A 24,022-nucleotide genomic window follows, 5' to 3' on the forward strand; every position below is an offset into this window, starting at 1 on the left:
GAATGTTAATTTAAAACCTTTTTGAATGTTGGTACCCATTAGTGTAAATTTGACTCTTTGGGTGTAAAATTTTAAATCCAAAAAGACTCAAATTTACACTTACTCAGTGTAAAGGCACCAACACTCGAAAAAGTGTTACATTAACACTCTGAGGTGTGGACACTTTAAAAGTGTTAAGATCAACTCTCACAGTGTTAATTTGGGTATGCTGATTTTACTGTGTACACATTTAAAAGACATAAGGCACAGAAAAAAAATAATGTTAGTTATTCTCATGTCATTGAGGGAACCGACACTGAAGTGTCTCCCAAGATAAACCATATGACACTATTTAAATATAACTCCCTCTCAGAATAATAGTGATATTTTGGTGTGACCCAGTAAAAAGACATGGTGCTGTTTTGGCACGGTAACATGAGCAGTCTGTCCAAAACCGCTATTTCACAGTGTGTGTTTGTTACCGACAAAAAATATATTATACTTCACCAAGAGCTGTGTTATTTTCGCAACAACAAAAAAATGTAAAAATGACTTTGGACGAAGGGCTAGCTAGCGTTAGCACCACTTTAGCACGCTAGCTAGCAACTCCGAACCATAGCATCATCTTATCACGTTTTATATCTATGGTTACAGAGTGCATTACTCGTCTCACACAGCAAAAACGTCAAGCCAAACTCACCGTTTACTGCTGTTACTCACTTTTTATGTGCCAGGGAGACCAGCATGCATGCTAACCCCTAGCTCATTAAGCTATTAAGCAGGTGTTCGGGTGGTTAGTAACAGCGTGACGAGCGTGACCGTGGCTCACCATTGCAAAACGACCGGGTGCCCGAAGAGTAATATTAATATTAAAATACAATATTATCAGATACTTCATGTACTTACTGAACAGTGTAACTGTTAAAAGTTGAGATGTAGCTCTATCTTCAGCAGACCGATTGACACGCAGCAGAGCAGTGTTGTACGGTGTAGGGGGGCGACGTTAACACTTGAAGTGTGAAATACAGGATCAGAGTTTAGAGTAAGAAGTTCGGAGTTAATTTTTAAACATTAACACTTACAGGTTTGATTTAGTGACACTTCCTTTTTACACTACAACAACTAATTATTGACTGAGAGTTAATTATAATTGATTAACTGTATCCAGAGTATAATTAACTCTCCTAGCGTATGTCTAGTTTAACACCAAGAATTCAACTCTTTTCAAGAAATGTTGAGAAACTCACTAACAAACACACACACACACACACTGGTGATTCCTGGACTAATGGATGGATTGGGTTATAATAATGTGTGAAGCAGGGGAGGTTCTGGGTCATTGGTTAGTTCGTAACATTTATTTGTAACATCATTAAAAGTCAGAAGATCTGCTGAGAAAAAGCCATGCATGTTTTAATACCAGCCCCTCTTCTCATTTCTCAGTCCATACATCCTTGATTCCTCTTTTTGTGTCCTAGTCCCTTCCATCTGAGATGCTAGCAGAGGAGGCAAGGAGGAGATAGATGAAGAGAGAGAAGTCGAGATAACAGGAATTAAACAAAATAACTGTGCATCGTTTTAAAGTGATATCAGTGAAATAATACATATGGCTAAGCTGCATCATCTGTCCATTGTTTTGTTATAACCTACAGCTGCATTTTATGATCTCTGTCAGATGAGCACAACAGTGTTCACGAGAACATACATATTTACTTTTAATTCAATTCACAACACAGCATAATATGACAATAATGTACAGATGTCAGTCTTAAAAGAAGTTATATTTAGTCATCGTAAATAACTAATACAAAATGTTTAAACATTACTTTATTGTTCATTGTAAATGTACATTCATTCTGAATTTGATTTACCACACTGTAAAAAATGTCTATAGATTTTACGGTGTAAAAACTGCTAAACCATGACAGTAAAAGACCATAAAATTATAAATTAGTTAATTCAGTTTCAGTAAGTTGAAAAATACATTACTCCACTTTAAAATACACTGGCATATGCAAGCCGTCACTGTAATTTTTGCATATTTTTTTTTGTAAAAATACTTTTTCTCACTGTTAAATGTACTAAACACCATATCTTTTTTTTTTACAATGTAAGTATGTTCAGTTTTGGCCTCTTTCAGTTTGCTTGATGCTGTTTTTCATCTGCTGAAAATGGAATTCAATGGCATTTTTGTCTGCACCCACTGAAAATAAAAAATGCCATACTAATATACATTAATGAATTATCCTGGCAACAATGCCAATATCATTTTACCGTAATATTAGAAAAAGTTGCACCGTATTTATTACGATAAAGTTCTGGCAAACCACAACTGCCAGTTGTTTTTTTTACCGTAAATACAACAGCTGTTTTTGTTTTTTTTACAGTGCACACTTTCAAAAGAAAATTCCCCAAAAATATTTGTGAACTTCACTGTAATGATGATGATGATGATGAGTTGACAATTGCACTGAGCCTGAAGAGTCTGTACTCCCTTCATCACCTCTCTCCCCACCACTGATGACAAACACTTTGGTATGAACAATTGAGGGGAATTAGCTGAAGCCTTGTGCAACATGCCCTATTTTTTGCAGCAGCATATGTGTGGGCTAATGAGTATTCTGGTCAGGTGGCCAAACGGAGGCCAGTCCTTTACTGTCAGTCTGATGTCCATCTCCTCATTCACCTACTAATAGGATCAAAAGCAGGAGGGTCGCGGCTGGGCAGCCAGCGGGGCGTAGGCTAATGCAGAACGCGCGCCACCCTTGCCCATCTGCCCCAGATGGATCTCCGAGTTTGTTCCTGAGGGATTAGGAATATGACTCACTATGTGTGTGTGGGGAAGGCGGGTATGGATTGTCTGTAATTACCCAATAGACCATCTCCAGTAAGTTTTCCATTGTTTGCTATCGACTTTCAAGATAACACATCTACATGGATTATCCCCCCTCACACACTAATTATCTTGTGGCCAGGGAAGCTGGATGGCTGCTTAACCAGTCAGCCCCAGTGGAAGCCTTGAGGTCTCTCTTTTTTTGTTATATTAAATTTAGGGCCGGGACTTTAACAAAAAAATGTACGCGTTAAAAAATTGACGGATTTTAATTGCACTTATTTTTGCACCGCGGAACTTTTCTCACTGGATGAGTTTCAGGCGGAGCGATTATACTGGAGCACCAACTAGTGTTCATGAGTTCAGACAACAACAAACCACAGTGAACATGAAGGAAGAAGCTGATGAGAGCGCTTCGGTTGGCCCCGTGGATGATGGGACATTTTGTTGCTAAAAAACCAAGGGATGGAAGCGTCGATAAGAGCATGGTTGTGTTGCTATGCAACAAGGAATTCACATATCACCGCAGCACATCCAGCCTCAAGTATCACCTCAATGCAAAACATATAGCAGCTAGCGGCTAGTGTGGTAGCTAGCGTGGATTGTGTTTTACTAACCAAAGTTATATTATATTATTATATTATATATTATAGTTTACAGAAGGTCTGCCTATCTATAGGCTACCTGAATTTCTGAAATGTACTATATTTCTAAATATGCTATTGCTACACTTAATGGCAAAAATTGCACTGGTCTGTTTGACTTGAACAAAAATAAAGAATATTTTTGTTGCTTAAGCTTATGTATTCAGTCATTATTCAATGGTATACTAAAAATCCATGTGAAAAACATTACTTCTCAGTCTTCTCAGGTCAAATATTTATATGCGATTAAAATGCGATTCTTTTCGATTAATTAATTACAAAGCCTCTAATTAAATAGATTTTTTTTTTAAATCAAGTCCCGGCTCTAATTAAATTGCATAGCATTTCTTTCATTTAACAAATTTCCCATTTTTTCAATCATAGTTTTGGCATTGTTCTTATCAGTTCTAAAAGCCATCTCTACTATACACCCTGTCTCTAGCCGTGTTCCCATCAAAGCTGAATTGAATTTTGAAGCATAATTTGGAAAAATTGCTGGAAGAAAATGTGATTTAGGGACCATCAACTGGTTTAGATTGAATAAACAAAGCTGCATCAACGTGTTCTCGTCAGAAGATGGCAGTGTGATGTGTCACTGTAGGCTTATCCATCAGTAAAGAGAAGAAGAGATTATGTGGGAAAAAAATAAGTAGAACTTTGGCCACCCATGAGAGAAAATATGTCTTCATAACAAGGTTATAATAGTTTTGGATTTTTCACTAGTTTTAGTTTTAATTTCGTTGTGAACTTTCAGTTAGTTTTACTTAGTTTTTAGAGTGAGTTTGCTAGTTTTAGTTTAGTTTTTAGTTTTTGAAAATGTTTAATTTTTTATTAGTTTGAGTGTAAGTCTGTCATGGGCTGTGTTTGGTTTGAGATGTAGACCACATTTAGTTGACTTCGAAGCTGTAAGTTAAGTTAATGAAACAAATATTAAGATCCTCTGTAGTTAAAAAACAAACAAACATAGTATCGACTTTCGCCACAGCAAGAATATGACTTTGTGAGAGATTTAATTCTCATTGTTCAGTTATTTTTATCTCTGTATTGATGTCTCAGTTCAATGTCTTCAAATCTCATAAAAATATCAGTCAGACAATGGCTACAGGAAACACTGTCTGTGTTGTTTAGAGTCAACGCCTATAATAATGACCACATATTGTAATAAAACAATGTAAAGTAGAATGGACCAAACCCAACCCGACATTGGCGTCTTGTGCAGCTTCAACAGTTTCTATAGTGCCTATATACCCAAAAAGCATCACCATGAATTAACAGAGGAGCAAATCTAGCATATTGAATGTGTTCAAGCGTGTTATTGTGTCAGATTTAAAAAATTGAACTCTCCTTAATCATCTCAAGCACAGGCAGAAATCCATCAGATCACATTAATACCACAACCAGATTTAAGAATGATTCAAAGGACATGCAGGACAAAGATTTTTTAATTAGTAGGATCAGTGGATGAAATAAGTGAGGCTGCATGATCTCAGTGATAAAATTATTAAGTAAACAGTCGGTCAGCCTAGGACCACAGCTGCTGCACATATTGATTATCACACATCTATCAATTCAACTGTTTTAAGAGGATAGACACACACAAACACACACACACGCACACACACACACACACACACACACACACACACACACACACACACACACACACAATATCTGAAAAAAGACATTCCAATAAGAGGCACTATATCACATCTATATATATATATATATATATATATATATATATATATATATATAGATAGATAGATAGATAGAAATATAACAAGAGATCTACTGAATAAGAACTGCCTTCATTTGCTGTACTTTTCACTTGTGTTTCCTTATATGACATACTGTGTTGAAATTTGGGGAAATGCATGTAAAACAAACCTAGATCCTGTAATTAAACTGCAGAAAAGAGCTATTAGGATAATAAATGAAGTTGGATACCGTGATTCTACAAATCAGCTTTTTATAAGACACACACATTCAAAGTTTTGGATATTGTGTATTCAAAACTTCAAAAATTAGAAATTATGTTCTGAGTGGTAAACATGTCAATTCATGTTTGTATTAAACTTTTACGGCAGGGGATTTATAAACTCACAAAGTCAGAACTAATCTAAACTAAGTACAGATGTGTGTCAGTTTTGGGTGTAAAATTATTGAATAGACTAATGATGAAATAAAGATGTGTAATTCTATGCTAGTTTTTTTAAGAAGACTTTAAAATCTAAAAGTACAATGAAATTTGATTGAATTTGATTTTTCAGTTGAGAATTTGAATTATTCAGTTAATGTAAGATGGTACAGGAGAGGCTAAAATAAGCATTGGGCCTTCAGCCTAGTCCTTCCAATGCTGTCTGATGGATTCTTTTGTAAAAACATGATTTATTTATTTTTAACCGAAATAAAGCATTCATTCTTTCATTCATTCATTCATTCATATCAGGATAATTAATTTATGATCTCTGACTCACCATTGAAGTTGAAAAAAATATTCTCAGGTTACAACTCAATCAGCAGACATAAGAACATTACATAATACCTGAGCCATAAGTTTGGTCATGGGACGTATCATTGTGCCTGTATATTCTAGCCCATATGGTGGCAGAAGCCAGGAAACCAGCTCACAGGATTAACCCAGCCTTTAGAATAATATGTGGCTAATCAACCTAATAGTCTATGATTATGGTTTTAGCTAGGTGAGAGAGCTAATTCTCATCGGACCCGCCTTACCACTGTTCATAACCAAATGTTTGGGCTGAGACATGGTGGCCCTGGTCCTGCTGCCTATTTAGGGGTCCTGCAGTAAATACCAGGCACATAAGTGTTAAGCCCATCATTGTTTCTCCAACATGCACAGATGGTCTGAGTTCAGCTGTTTAGCAACAGACATTACAGAACAAGGTTATAATCGTTTTGGATTTTTCATTAGTTTTAGTTTAAATTTCGTTGTGAATTTTTGTTTTAAAATTCAGTTAGTTTTAATTCGTTTTTAGTGTCAATTTGCTAGTTTTGGTTTAGTTTTTAGTTTTTGAAATGCTTGGTTTTAGTTTATTTTTTATTAGTTTTAGTTTTCTTGTAATGGGCTATGTGTTGGGTGTGAGATTCAAAGAGGTCATAATAAATTTCGCCTTTATTTACTTTGTTTTATCCATTTTAGCACCAATAACAGTTACAGTTCTGGGTGTTTTGAATTTTGTTTGGAGTGTAGACATCCCAGTCTCAGTAAACATATTTACCATGTGTTCCTGCATGTTCACTAACCAGCAGCTGTTTAGTTGGAGCTAAATAAATACATTTCATATCAACAAAAAAGGATATTGCAGTGTTTCCCTACATGTATTCTGCAGCCGCTGCTGGATTTTCAGCGCCGCCACAAAAAACGTGATTTGTAATATCATGGTTGAATTAAAGACTTTCACTTGCACACAGTGAAAACACAACATCCAAAGTTTACAGAGTTTTGCGTCAGCAACACTTTTACCATAATAACTAAACGGTTTGTGCTAAAGTTTTCTTAAAGCTGAGAAGTTTCTCTTTACAGCCAACATGGTGTCATTACGGTAATTTCACTGAATTTCGCTTCTCCTGGAAGCCCACAAAGCAGGACTAAACACTCAGTGGTAGTGAAATAGAAACACTGGATTATGTATGAAAAAAGTTGACAAAGACGAAAACGACATTTTCACTTTAATTTTAGTTGGTTTTAGTTAGTTTTGTTACCACACAATACAGTTTCAGTTAGTTATCTTTTTTTTAAAAAACTCTCTTTTTTATTTTTATTTCAGTTAACGAAAATGTTTTTTCAGTTCTAGTTTTCGTTATTTCTTTATTTTTCGTTATCTATAAACACCTTGTTACAGACACTGTCATAGCTGCAGACATTATAAATACAGTCAGGCCCTTTGCAAATACAACATATAACCATTTGGGTCGTAGTTAACATGTCTACCTAGCAGGAGCAGGAGCACACCTCAGTGGTAACACCTCGGCCTTCCTTTATATATAAATGCACCTAGCCCTTTCCTTTTTCCATCTTGCATCCTGCAGCAAAGGGATCAAACAACATTGACTCAAACACACTCAGAAAAGTAAGCGACTACATGAAACTACTAATATTATCCATCCACTCATCTCAAGCATGGATGTTGTCTTACTTATCCCCACCATACAATGAATTATTCAGAAGAAATGAGGACAATGACGACTAACTTCCACCAGTCATGCCAACAGACGAAAAACTGATTGGAAAAGGGAAACATTAAAAAAAAAACTACCAGGAACGATTGTAGTTCGAGATGACTCTAGCTCAGCATGAATTGCTCTCTTTCAGCAAGAACAACTTATTCAGCATTTTTTTAAATTATTATTAAAGCAGGAAATATCCCATTGAGATTAAGAAGCTCTTTTTCCATGGAGCCCTGGCCAAGAGGCAGCAAACACAAAATACAGTTACATATCTACATAAGACACAGACCTTAAATGCGTTATGAGAAGCAAGTGCATATTGTAGAATTGGCCTCAAAAACTCTCAGTTTGGATTTAAAAGTGCTCAAAGAAATGAAGTCAGTTAGTTTCCAGTCTTTCTGGAGCATATTCCAGCATAAGGTGCAGAGTAAACAAATGCCCTTTTACCCAACTCTGTACAAGCAGAAGGGACAAAAAGCAACAATTGATCTTGTGAACGAAGAGAATAAGATCCAGCATTTCTCACAGTAATTAAGGTGTAAATGTAAGAAAGCAGCAGTCCCAATATTGCCTTATAAATTAAAGTGTACCAATGACTAGCCCTTGGAGTGGCCAGAGCAGGCCATCCTACCCCAGAGTATAATTCACAATGGTGAGTGGACATCGTACAGTTAGTAATGAAGCTCAAAGAAGCTGATAAACACTATCAATCATTCTATGACATTGAGCAGCAGCATCCATGTACAAAAGATCTCCATAATACAACACAGACAAAAATAAAACTCTGTTCCACCACTACTGGCATTGGGAAACCCCTGCCGTTCACCTACAGCAATCAATCAGCCAGCCTTACCAGAGAGACCAGGGATCGGGTTGCCAGTGTCCCATTGCCACCTACTTTGTTTAATTTAAATTAATGTATCCGTGCCTCATGGAACCCAGAAGCCAGCGTCTCGCAGCCCACTTCCAGCTACCGCAATAGCTTACTCTAACCTGGACTCACAGGTTAGAGTAAGGTCGACTTCAGAACTCAACTCCATCATTTATAGCCTGTTAGCTTCAACCTTCTTGTCTCACTGGTCAGCTTTGAAGAGTTTCTGCTACCTGCTGTGACCAGTACAATATAACTGTCCTATCATTTTATCTTCACACCATAACCTTTTCAGTCACTTAGTCCCATTCTGAGGATGCTATCAAAACATACAGTACAACACTACAACAACACTTCCACTAGGGGAAAATGGCCACAGGGAAAGTCTCAGGCCACACCCTCTCAAAAGTCCGCTCACTCTGTGTGTTTCGACTACAAGTTAGCCCCCAGAGGTATTTAGAGACTCTGGAGGTGACATATGGTTTTCACCGTCGCTAACTGTGCACAAAGTCAGCAGCTGAAAGCAGCATGGCTGCTTTCAGCTGGCTAATTATGCACAGAGTGTCTGCTGATCATAAACATAGTGATTGTGAATTAACATCATCACTAACTGTGCACAGTGTCCAGTGCTTGTTGTAAACAAACAGAGGTCGCTAAGTGAACACCTCCTGCAGCAGCACATACACACTGTACTGCTACAGAGCTAACTGTAGCTAACTGCTAACTTAAGAAGTGTAAGAAGGAGTCGCTGGATTTGTCTCCAGTCACTTTCTTGAAAAATAGTCACTAAGGGGGTCTGAAAAGTCACTAAATTTAGCAACAAAGTGGCTAAGTTGGGAACACTGCTTCGCCGGCTTTTACAAATGGCGTGTGTTGTTGTCATGTAGAGTACTACGTCACATCCCGCTTAGCGATCTATCCAATCAGTAACCACGCTGTTTTCAGGGGAGAAAACAGCCCCTGCTCTTCTACAGGGACGAACAAAGTCCCAACAAATTAGGGGCGTTTCGGCGAATGAGACCCGCCTCATTCTGGGTATTGCCCGGTAGTGGAAACAGCCCTATAGTTTGATTTCATCACCATTCCAGTTTACCTAAGCGGCTTAACTCCTATGTTGAAGCTCAGGCCTGGCCTCCAGTCATTCTCTAATCATTTTACTGTTCCTGCAACACCATCCCTGAACACTTAATACAATCATGAACTTCTGGTCCTTACTTCTTACCAAAGCTTCCCCACAATGCAGTCACCAAGCCTCATATACCTATCATTTTCATTAATAAATTATCAAAACACAATTTGTTGATGGTCGTTGCCAGTAAAAAAGTACACAACGGGCATCACCAAAACCAGTGTACTGTAATTATGTACATGAACACGAGTACTGTCATTTTATGTAAAGTTACTGTTTTTGAGCGCTGTCTATTGATATAAAAAAGAACATTGTATCTACTAAATGTATTGGATAGCTAAGTTACTACTTTGTGGATACAGATATAACAGAAACCACAATCAGTTAACAAAATATTATGCGCTGGTACAGATTAACCAAGCAAAGGTACTTTAAATAACTCCCTACATCGTAAAATATCAGTATAATAATCCAATCACATCATACTTAATGAGATCACTGACATGGACTATTCCGCTGCAGAAAGAAAACGTTACTTTTGATACTTAAAATATGTTTTGCTGATTAAACTTCAATACATTTACTTTGAAAGTCATCCTCCTCCTTCTGCACATTGTAAATAAATATTGAGAGCATATCAGTATTTCAGCATATCACACTGAGCAGCAGTAGCATATGCAATAGTGACTGTTTCATTGTTAGTTTGACGGAATAAAGAGGTCAGCACCAGCAACTCAGTATCACAAGAGACAAAGAATACATAAGTTTACTGTGATGTAGCTATATGCTTCAGATATGCTGTGGCTAAGTTATGTGGCCCCTGATTTGCATTATCTTGGATCTAGCTTGGGTGCAGCTGCTGTTGGGTTATGTAATATGATGCTCCATATGTTCCACATGACTAATTGCACTATACAAAAGGAGGAGGGAAAGAGGGAGCGTTAGCGTAAGGAGAAAGGGTGGGAGAAGGAGGACGAAAGAACAATGAGGAGGATGGTGAGACTGGACAAGTTTGGGGAGAGAAGAATGAGAGAGAGGGCGATGAAATAGAAAAAATAATATAATTAGTTCCTGTTCCTTCAGTTTATATCAACAAGTGTGATCAGCCTTGCAGCCTGTGTCTCCTCGTCTCCGTCCCACAGTTCTCTGTCCAATCGGTCCAGATTGATTGTGATAGCTGCAGGCTTTGACCTACTTTGAAAGACAATAGCCCCCCAAGGCTGCTTGGGACATTCTGAAAGTTTGGTTTGGAGGTCAACTGGGATAGTGGATAGTGCAGAGCAGGCTAAGAAAAGGTGGGGTGCAGCCTAACCCCTTCATCCTTTCAGAATCACACTACCACCCACTTTAACTCCAAGTGATAAAGACTCTGAAGGATCAAAACCAGCAGCTCCCAGGAGTGGCTAGAGACTGTTGGGCACTCCAAGCTGCCCCATTTACACTGACAACAGCCCCACTGTTTTGGATGTCTTCATCTGTCTTGTGTTGTGTTCAGATACAATGCAGATTTATTTGTTTAGAGCTGTAAAGTGGCATCAAAGACATACAGTATACAAGGTTGTTTCTTTGTTCCCGTTAGAAGTCCTCCAACCCAATTGAAAAAAGGAAATAATTTACTAAAATGGCTCTTCTATGACCTTTCTTAAATTTCAGAGGACCTGAAACAATAGGGCTGTTTCCACTACCGGGTAATAGCCAGACAATACCTGGAATGAAACGCCCCGAAGTTGAATACGAACAGTCTGGAGCCGGCTTTTGTCGGTACTTTTTTAGTCCCTGTTGAAGAGCAGGGTCTTTTTTCTCCCCTGAAAACAGCCTGGTTACTGATTGGATAGATTGCTAAGCAGGATGTGACTCGTACTCTACACAACAACAACACGTGCCATTTGTAAAAGCCGGCAAAGCAGTGTTCCCAACTTAGCGACTTTTTTGCTAAATTTAGTGACTTTTCAGACCCCCTTAGCGACTATTTTTCAAGAAAGCGACTGGAGACAAATCCAGCGACTCCTTCTTACTCTTCTTAACGAGCCAATAATGAGCTGTTAATGAGCCATAGGCCGGGTTGTTAAGAAGAGTTAGCGGCAGTTAGCTACAGTTAGCTCTGTAGCAGTACAGTGTGTATGTGCTGCTGCTACAGGAGGAGTTCACTTAGCAATCTCTGTTTGTTTACAACAAGCACCGGACACTCTGTGCACAGTTAGCGATGTCATTAATTCACAATCACTATGTTTACGATCAGTGGAGACTGCATAATTAGCCATGCTGCTTTCAGCTGCTGATGTTGTGCGCAGTTAGCGACGGTGGCCTGAGACTCGAAACACGACTATTGTTCCCATGAGAAGTCCTCCAACCCAATTGAAAAAAGGAAATAATTTATCCTTTTATGACCTTTTTCGAATTCCAGAGGACCTGAAATTAAATCTCATATATAATTAATTTCAGAAAAATTATTGACTGTTTTACCAAAGCTGGCAATTGAAATCATCCCAAATTGTTGCATGGTAAGAAATGTGATCATCTCATGGTCTTTGAGTGTCTGCTTGTTGGTAAGTGACAAAAAAAAACATGAGAGGTCCTGACACAGAGAGCCTGTCCTGTGCCATTATCTTGTTAACCTACAGATCCCACATCCTCAGCTGTATATCAGCAGGAAACTGCCTCCAAACAAGCCCTGCTTTCTGCCTCGAAGAGACTCAGACAATGAGTCACATTCTGGCGCACGACCAGCTACAAACTGTTGAGACCAAAGAAACTGGGAACTCAGGAACTGACACACACACACACACACACACACGGGATGCCTAGGGGGGACACTCCAGACCGGATAGTCAGAAGAGACGCCCTGCATAAGAATGAAAATAGCAGAGAAGAACAACCATGCAAACTCTATAGCAGTGTAGAAGAGTATAAACAGACAAAACAGCCACAGGCGATAAGAAATAAACACACAATCAATGAAAAGGGATTGTGTTGCAGAGATAAGCTTATTGCTCATTATTTATTTTGGGGCAGCTGACAAAAGTCAGGATAATGAACCTATTTCCAAAACACAGAATGAGATAAACATGCATTAATTTTTCATCCTTAACTGCTTATCCAAGCACAGACCATAGGTGGAACCAATCCCAGCTGATATTGGGGCGAGAGGCAGGGTACACCCGCCACAGGTCGCCAGGCTATGGCAAGGCTGGGACAGAAAACCATTCATGCTTCAATTCAACCTAACCTTTGGACTGTGGGAGGAAGCAAGGAGTGTATAAGAAGTAGAAGGCACAGGGTTATATGGCATCATGTGCTTGTTGTACATGTAAACAGTCAAATCTGGCCTGCACCTGCCGAAGGGTTCAACAGGTGGCGCACAGTCATGGAACACCTTGCTTCTTTCAGGTCAGGTAACCCCTTGAGCATCAACATCAGCTGGGGTTGGCTCCGGCCCCCTGGGACCAGAGTTCCTACATGAGGAGACCCCATAAAATATATTTATTGTACATGAAATGTGCAGAAAGTTGGGACATTGTTGAAATTACTTTCTTACTATGTGTATTGTCCTGCTCAGCATGTTTTCTTTGTTTATTGGAATTTATTCATAGTTTCCTGTTTTATTTTTTTTAGTACTCACCTATTTCTCATTTTAGAAAACTCTTCTTCCCTCATGTTTCCCACCTCGCAACACTTTCACCGTCCCTGTTTATCTTGACAATATCCTTCAGGATCCAGACATTCCTGTCCTGATTATCAAAGTTCTAAAAATGTCCTTAAGAAGAGTAAGAAGGAGTCGCTGGATTTGTCTCCAGTTGCTTTCTTGAAAAATAGTCGCTAAGGGGGTCTGAAAAGTGACTAAATTCAGCAACAAAGTCGCTAAGTTGGGAACACTGCTTTGCCGGCTTTTACAAATGGCACGTGTTGTTGTTGTGTAGAGGACTACGTCACATCCTGCTTAGCGATCTATCCAATCAGTAACCAGGCTGTTTTCAGGGGAGAAAAAAGACCCTGATCTTCTACAGGGTCGAAAAAAGTCCCGACAAAAGCTGGCTCCGGACTGCTCATATTCAAATTAGGGGCATTTCGGCAAGTGAGACCCGCCTCATTCTGGGTATTGCCCGGCTATTACCCGGTAGTGGAAACAGCCCTATTGTCATGTGTTAGTTTGGTATTTGAGAAAAAGTTTCAAACGCATATCATCCTTATATATTGAATATTTGGGCAATAGAACACAGGCAAAGTGAGTGGAGTTCTCTAGTGGTGCTTTTCCTGGTTCCAGAGGACACATAAAGAACCTATGATGACAATCGGAAACTAAATCAGATGACTAAGGCCGAAGCTTTCCCAATTCCCTGATTGTAAGATTGTATAGATAGGATCAGGGGATTTAAGGGTGTGTTGAACTTTTACACCTACAGCAGCTCTTCAAGAGGTCACGAGATGCAGCTCTTGTTGTGAATTTACCAAAAGTGAAATTTACCTTATTTCTCTAAGAAGCTAAACAAACAGTAGAAGCCGTATTAGTAAATTGAGGAGGAAGCTTTGTGAAGTGTATGTATCCCACTGAGGCTGAGAGGTTGTCATATAGACATACCACAGTCTGCTGGCTTTCCTGGCCAAGTTTAAAACTTTCAACCTCAGACTGTTTAGCTGGGCATTAATTCTACAACCAGATAGTCCCTTGAGACAGCACTTGGTGGGAAAGCATAACATTAGGTCAGATCCACAGTCCAGTATGCCAGTTGGGAGCCTACCTGAGTGAGTTATATTATTTTACAAATGGTTTCTCTTTCTCTTCCAGTTTCCAAGTCCATTCTACCTACCTAGGGCTGTGTCACAGCTCAACATGCAGCAAGTGCCATGGCTGCATTTTATAGTCTATCGAAGCTTTACTCAATGGACAAATATGTGCATCTCCCTATATTCTACTACAGTTTTTACTTTATTCAAATAATCTACTATATTGTATGTGTATGTTGGTTGAAGTTTTCTGTACAATATACTGGATGTGAAGAACCAGGCTCCTTTCAACAAAAATAAAATGAATTGGCTCTTTTGTTAACTCCACAGTGGTGTGAAATGAGGAAGCTACCATTCTGTCTGCTGAGCGAGAAACACAGAGAAACCATCACTCTAAACACACACAAATGCTCCTTTGCCTCCTCCTCCACTTTATTCTCCCTCCATGCTGCCTTTTCATGAATGGAGCTGCAGAGTGGAAGCTTCTTATTGGCTTAGCAGCAGACCAATCAGAGCAGGACCTGGGATGGTGCTTCAGGCCATTCACAAAAGCTGCTCACTCACCCTCCCTTAGTCGTACAGCTAAAAAGTTCCTCTCGTGTGTAGAATATCCATGTCTCTCTGTTTCTCTGTGACAGTATAATTCCCACATTGATTTTTGGTTATTTTGTGCATATTTCTCCTAAAGCATTTAAATGTGACCATACAAAAAAATGTAGTGAAATATTACCGTTACAGACATAACTTTTATACTGAAGCTCTATACTGAACCAGAGACTCATGTTAGTGGAATAAAAGGCTGGTTGGTCCACCTTAAAAAGCAGTATAATTCTGGTTCACAACAACAATCAAACAATCAAATCAAATTTTTTTTTTATTAAAGTTTAGTTGGGTCCCTTGTGTTACAAGATCGAAAATCTAGATGTTTTTGCTTTGATCAGATTTTGATTCAAACATACATTATACTTCAAAGTTGACAGTTGCCTTTTAGGTAGCAGCAGTGTTAATACTTCTACACAGACTGACTCAAACAAACCAGGAAACCAAAGTATAAGTGCAAAAAAAGCCAAAGCCATGAGCAAAGTCGGGACCTTTATGTTGTGCTCAACAGGCATGTTAGTGTTATCGTGTTTTAGTTGCTGTCCCACCTCAGTTAAAAAGAAATTCTTTATCAACACTAAGCTTATCCAGCTGGGCAGGGACAATGTGTAGGAGCCACCACAGATAACAGCTTCTACAGTTGGACAAGAGGTGTGGTAATTAATGGAGACACATTTTGTACAATTTTGAACAAGAACTCATTGGATAGAAGCACAGAGAACTGCTGGTGCTTAGTTCGAAATGGTCAGCATAATAATGTGGAGATCAATATTTCTTATAGCAATGTCAGATTTGAAGTTTGTTGCTGCCTTACAGTGAGAGTGAGTTTACTTATTGAAGCAGGAGACAGCAGCAGTCAGTGATAAAGCATTTAGTCTGGGTTATTAAAATAACCGCTCTCTAGGGTGTAGTGAAAATCAGTTTTATCTCCAGTGAATTTGAATGTCAGTTAAATGTGATCAAGAGGTCATTTAGTTCGTCAGAAGCTCCAACAACTTGACATCCTGTTCAACATCTGATAAATGGAAAGGGTTAAAGTTTTCAATCCAATCCAATCCAATCCAATCCACTTTATTTGTATAGCAAATAACAAAAACGTCTCCAAAATGCTGTACGTAGAATCAACAATAAAACAAACATTTCCATATAACAATCAGCAATAGATAATAAGTGTATAAATCTGAAATTATGCTATAAATAAAACAATACAATCAAACAGATAAACATAGTAAAATAAATAAAAGACGTAGTTAAAAGTAGTAAAAGAAACATAAGACACAGAGGACCACAAAACTCACGCAAAGTTAAAAAGCCAAGGAATTAAATGGGTCTTAAGACGAGACTTAAAACACTCCACTGTGGGGGCTGCTTAGATGAAGAAGGCTTGTTTAACCTTAATATTTTAGTTTTCGGTCTCAGCTGTTGTTCTGCTGTATATTTGCAACTTCTCATTAGACCAAGTTTTCCATTGACAGCTCATGACTATTTTAAATCCAGTGTGTAATGCAGGCCTTGTGGTAAAATAATGTCTAGTCTCAAGCTATTAAAGCCCCTTTGACACATGCACTGCAACTCATCTAGACATTGAGGAGCTGTATGTGAGAGAAGTAAGTGTAATGTCTCATTGAGCCCATGTGTGAAGAGAATACGTCATTAGCTTGGGAATTCACAGCGATTCAAGTGGTTGTGTTGATAACATTTATATTGTGCAACTGGCGAGAAACGAGGAGAATGCAAACACCCAAGGGTGAAGACAAAGGAACATCTACATGAAGACACCAATGAAAATTACTAACATATTGTCAACATGAAAACACTATGTCTTGTCAACTGATGACAGTTTGTCTTGTTTCACTACTGAATAGGAGATTATTCTGTGATAACAACATGTTTTTAGGGTTTCAATGTATAGCTGTAGGCTAATCAGTCAGTAAATAGTAGAAGAAGAAGAGGTTATGCAAGAAAAAAACAGTAGAAGAAGAAGAGATTGATCAAGAGAGAACAAATAATAATAAAGAGGTTGCTAATTGGCCAACTTTTTTTTCCAGCACAACCTCGCCTATATGACCTAATAATAATTGAGTTTTTTATTCTGACTTACTGGATTAAAACATTTTGAACCAAAAAGAAACCTAACATAAATGTGATCTTGTGATTGTGTGATCCTGTCATCAACTCTGGTTTTTATTCTAGTGGGACTCCATTTTATTAGTGTCATGTGTGTTTAGTGGAACAATTTTGGTCATTTTGTGTCTTTGAAAGTCATTTTTTATCTTTTTTAGTAATCTTGTGTCTTTTTTTTGGTAATTTGTGTCTTTTGTGTCATTTGGTGTTTTTTTGTCATTTTGTGTCTTTCTTTTAGTCATTTTGTGTCTCTTTTAGTCCTTTAGTCCAACATAAAATGTGATTTTGAATCTTTTATTTTTACTTTCAAAACACTATCATGCTCAATAAAGAATTTTAAATGTTGCAAATGTGAACAAAGGTTGCAAATATAACATATAAGAGGGTTACATCCAGTTCTTTCATTTTATACTAAATATATTTCAGCTTGTCTCCAGTTTTACTTGGTATATCATCATCAAACTGAAACTGGCCTCATGGAGTTTACAGCCAGAACTTTAGAGGTACATTTACAGTAGGGCTCCACGCTGCTTTGTTTTCTAGTCTGGATGTCATGAAGAAGTCATGCTTTGGCGCTTTTGCAGACTCCAGAGGGTTAAGTCAATGCAAGACATTTTTTATGCAGGCTAGTGCAAAGCATTGGCTACACTCTAACTTTGACTGTGCTTCACTCATTATCCAAGTGTCATGGGTGGAGATGATACACAGTACAGAGTGGGACGTGGGAAAGAGATGTTTATTTATATGGCACTTATCAAAATCAGTAATTACAAAGGAATTTTGTCATAACAGAGGTAGTAATAATAACACAAGCTGTTGTTGATAGCTCACATCATAAGACATACAACCATCTAAAGCAGCTATCATGAAAACAAATAAAGCAATGGGCAGGAAATCTACACAGCTACATCTGGACTGTGCTATAAAGATAGAATGATAGGGTGAGAAATCAGATTTCTTATAAACCTTGGTTTCAAATGATTAAACTTTTGCAGAAAATATGATATGAATATTTTGAAAAGTATCCAGCAGTGCATGGGGAAGAAATATATTAAAAATAGAGGTTCTATTGGTCACAACATTAAATTGACCAACATTAAGTATTGAGTGGATTTTAGATGCTTGTGCACTACGTCGATGACAAACTATGCAATTGGAACACACCAGTAGTGAATCTGTTCCCAGTACAATGCATGTTCAACTTTAAGTTCTGAGGTTACTGCTGACCTGATGTTCTACCTCCACCCGATGTGGAGAATCAAATCAAAGGCACATGGCAAAGAGCTTCCTCTTATTTGAAACCTCCCATCCCCCACCCCCTGTCGTTAAATGCCAATGGCCCTCAATTGTTTGGCAGATTAAACTGTTTTGTCTGAGTCTTACTCCCCTGTGGTGACTTGGGTCTTTCTTTACTTGTAAGCAAATCACTGACATAATGCATGTCCTAGCCCCTAACCCTTACTTTAACCATCACAACGAAATGCCTAACTCATTGACATTACAGCAAACAAAAACAAAAAAAGAACAAGAGTCTTAGCTTCAGTGCTATTGTTGTTAGCAGTACATTTCAGAGACTAAGGCCCCATCAAATCATATATGGTTTAAAATGCCTTCTGGGTGATCCAATAACAAGTGGACAGCTTTAACCACTTCTGGAATTAGAATGATTCTCCACGTGTGTTTTGAGTGACCATTGTGTGATCAGATCTCACTTCCCCACTCAATATAAAAATAAAGTAATTAAAGCTGCAAGCAGCGATGAACAGGCCCGAGCAGAGTGGAGCCGTCGGGGGAGCCGGCCACCCCAGGTCCAGCAATCGGCTGCCTCCCAAAGGGACCTACAACAAACAGGCCATGGGTTACGAAAAGGGGCATGGCCAAGTTAAGGGGGCGGGGCAAGGTGACGAATGAAATAGGAACTCTTTGGCGAGTGCAATGAAACTTTCGAAAAGAGTGTATGACAAACGGGCAATGAGTTATGAAAGGGGCATGGCTAGTTTAAATGGGCCGAGCTACCAACTTAGGCAGTCCCTGCAGACTGCAACAACACCTCACTCAAGACTGTATGACTGTGGTTAATCAAAAGGGGCGGGGTAATAAATCACTGGTTAAACAGGGACTCTCTGCTGAGTACACTGAGACCTCACACAAGTCTCTACGACAAATGTTTAATTTGTTATTAGAGGGGGTGTGGTTAAAGTATATTGGGCGGGACTTTATGAAACATTGTTATCCAGAAGTGTTCAGTGATGGATCTTCATCAATCATGACAAGGTTAAGGCATATTTGACAATGTATAGTGAAGATACAGCAACTTCCTGTATCATGGCGAATGATCAATATTCGCCATCAGCAACACGGTTAAACAAAAATTCCCATTTGACATGGATCTGATCAACCAACTCACAGCAGGACGGGGGTTTTTCATGGTTTCTGACTGCCGCCATATTGGTTTTTGGCAAGGGGTCGATGTGCAGAATGGATTCAGAGTCAGAATAATGCTACATCATCAGCTAACACAAGCGCTAGCTAGCTTGATTAGCATGGAAAAATTGTTCTTATAAACAGTCAACACCTAAGGGTGTCGTTTGGTCTAACTGAACACTGAAGAGATTTTTAAGTAACCAAAATGTTCCAGTTAACGGATGAAGTGAAAACATGCTGTGAAATGATAAAAGTTCTAAGACTAAAACACTGAGTGTGTGCGGTAGTGACGGGAGTGTGTCTATGTTCCCCGGGTCCTATGTTCCCCTCTTTGTATGAGACCAGGGAATATAGGACCCTTTTTCCCCGCTTTTCCCAAAAAGGGTCCTATGTTTCCCGGTCTGTTACTTTTTCCACCATTACTGCCAAATTCCATGGCAAATAGGCCTATGTAGGCCTACGGGGCTGTTTGATGTGCATATGCAAATAGGCCTAGACGAGGAAAGATTAGGTCAGGGGTGGCAAACCTGCAGGTCTCGAGCTAACCCTAACCTTAACCCCGCAACATCTGGTATGTATTGCTACAGGGGAACATAGGACCCTTTTTGGGAAAAACGGGGAAAATAGGACCCGGGGAACATAGGGATGACCCCGGTAGTGACATGTGAATCATACAGTCGCCCCACCTTAAAGCATAGTCTGCTATTCCTATGTAATTCAGTTGTCAGTGGGAGATTTGTACTTCAGTCACTTTTCTATGGTCACAAGATGGCTAGACGAGTGTTACCGAGTGTTTTGCGTTCGCTTAACTGAATGTGCTTATTAACAAAACAATAAATAAAACAATAGACATTTGTACCAAGCCACAACCAGCTTGTTTTTATCCTTCCTCTACCTGTTCCAATATTACAGTTTCACAATTGCATTAACTGCCCAACACTGAAATTAAATAAAAATTTTAACCTGAAAATTGTTAAGCTAGTTTGACTGGGCTGATAGGGGGAATTTATCTGCTGTTAGTACCGTATTAACACAACTCAGAAGAGCTAGCTAGTTTGCAAGTGTTAGAAAAATTGCACGAGGAAACCTTGAAAATTGAATAATCTGTCAGCAACAGAAAAAACCTCACAATTTTTCTGAGATCGTCGATGGAAAATGAAGTGCTGGAGACGTCCAAGTTTCTCAGTTTAACATAGTTTTATTACAATACGTCAAAAAATGTGCATTTTACAGAGATTCTCCGGGTTCAAAAACTCATGTCCCTGATACACACAGATGGGTTTCAGTTTGTGAAGTCTGAACCACTTCTCTCTCCCTGAACCCATTAAAATACTAAAATTTGTTTACAAAACATGCTGATTTCCTCCAAGAAGTTCCGCCTTCTTGATCCGCTGATTCGCCAGTTTTAATCAATACAAAACGGCACGTCATGCCACCTGGGCATACGATCTTGCTACCCCGGACAAGGCCATCCTGACCTGGCTTCTTCTCCAGAACATTCAACAAAAACCTCCTGCCTTGTTATGCCTTACAAAGATAGTATGTCTTACAGAGCCAAAGGATTTTCACTGTCTCACATAGATTCTAAAAGTCTAAAAAATATGAAACAGACAATGAAATATAAGTAGTCAAAGTAATCTAAACCAACATTAACACACAAACATAATCATTGTATCAAAATCATATTGCCTGATTTAATATAAATGCATAGAGAGAGATATTACACCCAAGGTTTTGACCTTTGATAGTGACCTGCGTCACGCACAGAGACAGACACAGAGTCAGAAAACAGAAGAGCAGAAATCAAGCATCAAATCATTTACCAATATAGAAAATAATCAATTATTTTAACACAAGTCAACCTCCAAAATTGACTAACTTTAACTTTTTAACTTTAACTTATTTGCCAACAATGAGTCCAATAATGTTTGCTCTTGTGAATGACCTGACACACTGTAGCTGTTGTACGGACAATAATCTTCAAACCAAGTTAAAAAATCCATTGTTGCCAACTCCTCAGTAAGGAAAGTAGTTATTGGCTGTCCAAAAAGTCGCTAGAAGTTCCCTACTTTGCATAATTGACCATGTGCCTGTAATTGTAATGGATGCTGTAGGAGAGAGGAATAATGTGGGAGAGACACAAAGTGAGTTAAAAAAAACGAAATATGTTTAGAACTACAAATGCTTCTTCTGTCGAGTCTTGTCGAACACTTTTGTTAACCCAAAAGAGACACTCTGACTGTCTGCCAAGGTGGGATCAGCCAGCGGCGACATTACGCATTCGCGATTAATTTACAGTAGGACGCTGAGGGGTTAACATCTCCTGCTCTGACTGCAGCTAGGAGGGACAGCTGCGTGAGGACTGGGCCACTTGTGAGTGCTTTGGGACGGTGAAGGGGCCCACGGCAGCACTGGTAATTGTTAAGAAGAGTAAGAATGAGTCTCCAAAACTCTCCAATAACACCAGAAAAAGCTGCTAGATTTGTCACTAGTTGCTTTTTTTGAAAAAGAGTCACGATATAATGTTATGCCTGATCAGTGTGTATCCTAATAAAAGTCTATTATTGGTGCAGTGGTGAGATCAAACAATTTGATCAGAGGCTTGGAATTTTTAGTCCATATAGTCACATGCCATAAATGCGTTGTAAGAGTTAGATTCATACAGCCTGTGAAACAATCCCATCCCAACACAATTACATTGTGAAAGATGTAGAGTTGACAATAATATGAGGCTTCATCTGTCTGAGTTGGATTGCGTTCACATTTAATCAGGCAGTGCGGTGATTGGCCTCAGGGTTTGACAGTGGTGGGGGAGTGTCACTTAAATAACTTGTTTGTGTAGATCAGGGATGGGCAACTGGAGGCCCAGAGGCTGTCACTTGAAGTGGCCATAAGTACAACTACATGCATTTGAGCATGAAATCTTAAAAGTGCAGTGTAAAAATGCACAAAATTACTTCTTGCAATTAATATTGGTCTCTACTGTTCTTGCACTGAAAAAAAAGAAACCACAGTAGGTGGTTATTTTTTATTTGCTTCAAACCTTTTGTATTCCTATACATACTATTATACATGCATTTGAGCATGAAATATGTTAAGTTACTGCACTGTAAACATATTTAAAATTGCAGTTTCACCATATCTGGTTAAGTGCATGGTCCTATATGTGGCCCTGTGGTAGTATCCATGAAAAAATGTGGCCCCCTCCAGCATTTAAGTTGCCCATCCCTGGTGTAGATCATATTGTTCACTTCAACTTCAACTTCCCCCCATTTTGCAGTAGTAGACTTTATATTTGCTGTTTTATGGGTTAATTGGGTTTCTTAATGGCCCATGCTACACATTTTCACCTGGTTACGTTAAAATTAGGCCAGTTGTTTCTCTGTAATGCTGCTGACAAACAAACAAACTGAACCAAAAACATAACCTGCAGAGGTAATAATGGAGGAGGTGCCCACAAAGGCTGTATTTCTGCAATAGTGTGAAAACACCTTTAGACAAACATTAACATAAATCTAGCCGATCTCACCCAACTGTTAGGTTGGACAATCCCAGAGGGTGTTTTCATATCTAACTATTTACTATATCAAATAACATAGCAAAAGTTTATGCACTAATGTGGGCAGTGCAGGATGTGGCACACATGGGTATTAGTTGGCTGGTTTGAAAGCCATGTGGGATCAACCACACACACTTCTTTGTTATTGGTTGAAGCTGCGACAGTTGAACATTATGCAATATGGAGATGCAAATTTACTTTGCCACTGTAAGCGAATGTTTTATTATTCCCCTTCCCTCGAATGGAAGGCAGGTGGATGGGAGGCGACTATTTGCAAAATAAAAAATGTTACATTTGAGGATGTATGACCACTGCCTTAGACGGATATTGATGCATGTTGTTTGGCTGGTGTATAAAACATCACAGATGAGAGGAGGATTAAATTGCTTCATTAGTTACTGGACATAGAATTGCAGGAACCACTGACAACTCAGGACTGTACCGCAAAAAAGGTGTGTCTAAAAACAAGATAAAAACACTAAATCTGAGGGAAATGATCTTGCTGCATGGACAGATAATTTCACTTGACAAGATTTCTTAAATTAAGTATAAATTAATATTGGATTATTAAATCTAGAAATGAGCATGTTGTACGCTTAAAATAAGAAATGAACTCTAAAAACAAGATAAATTAAAGCTGCAAGCAGCGATGAACTGGCCCGAGCAGAGTGCACTGACAATTATTTGTTTCTTACCAAGATAAAAAAACTTTAGATTTAGAAGTGTTAGATATTTATCTTGTTTTAAGAGTTAATTTATTATTTTAAGCATTCAACATGCTAATTTCTAGATTTAATCATCTTAATTGCAGAAATCTTGTCAAGTGAAATTATCTGTCCATGCAGCAAGATCATTTCCCTCAGTTTTAGTGTTTTTATCTTGTTTTAGACACACCTTTTTTGCAGCGTGCCAGTATATTAATATATGCTCCTTTTCAATATTTTTC

This window comes from Centropristis striata, chromosome 2 (assembly GCF_030273125.1).
Source record: "Centropristis striata isolate RG_2023a ecotype Rhode Island chromosome 2, C.striata_1.0, whole genome shotgun sequence".
Classification (NCBI taxonomy): domain Eukaryota; kingdom Metazoa; phylum Chordata; class Actinopteri; order Perciformes; family Serranidae; genus Centropristis; species Centropristis striata.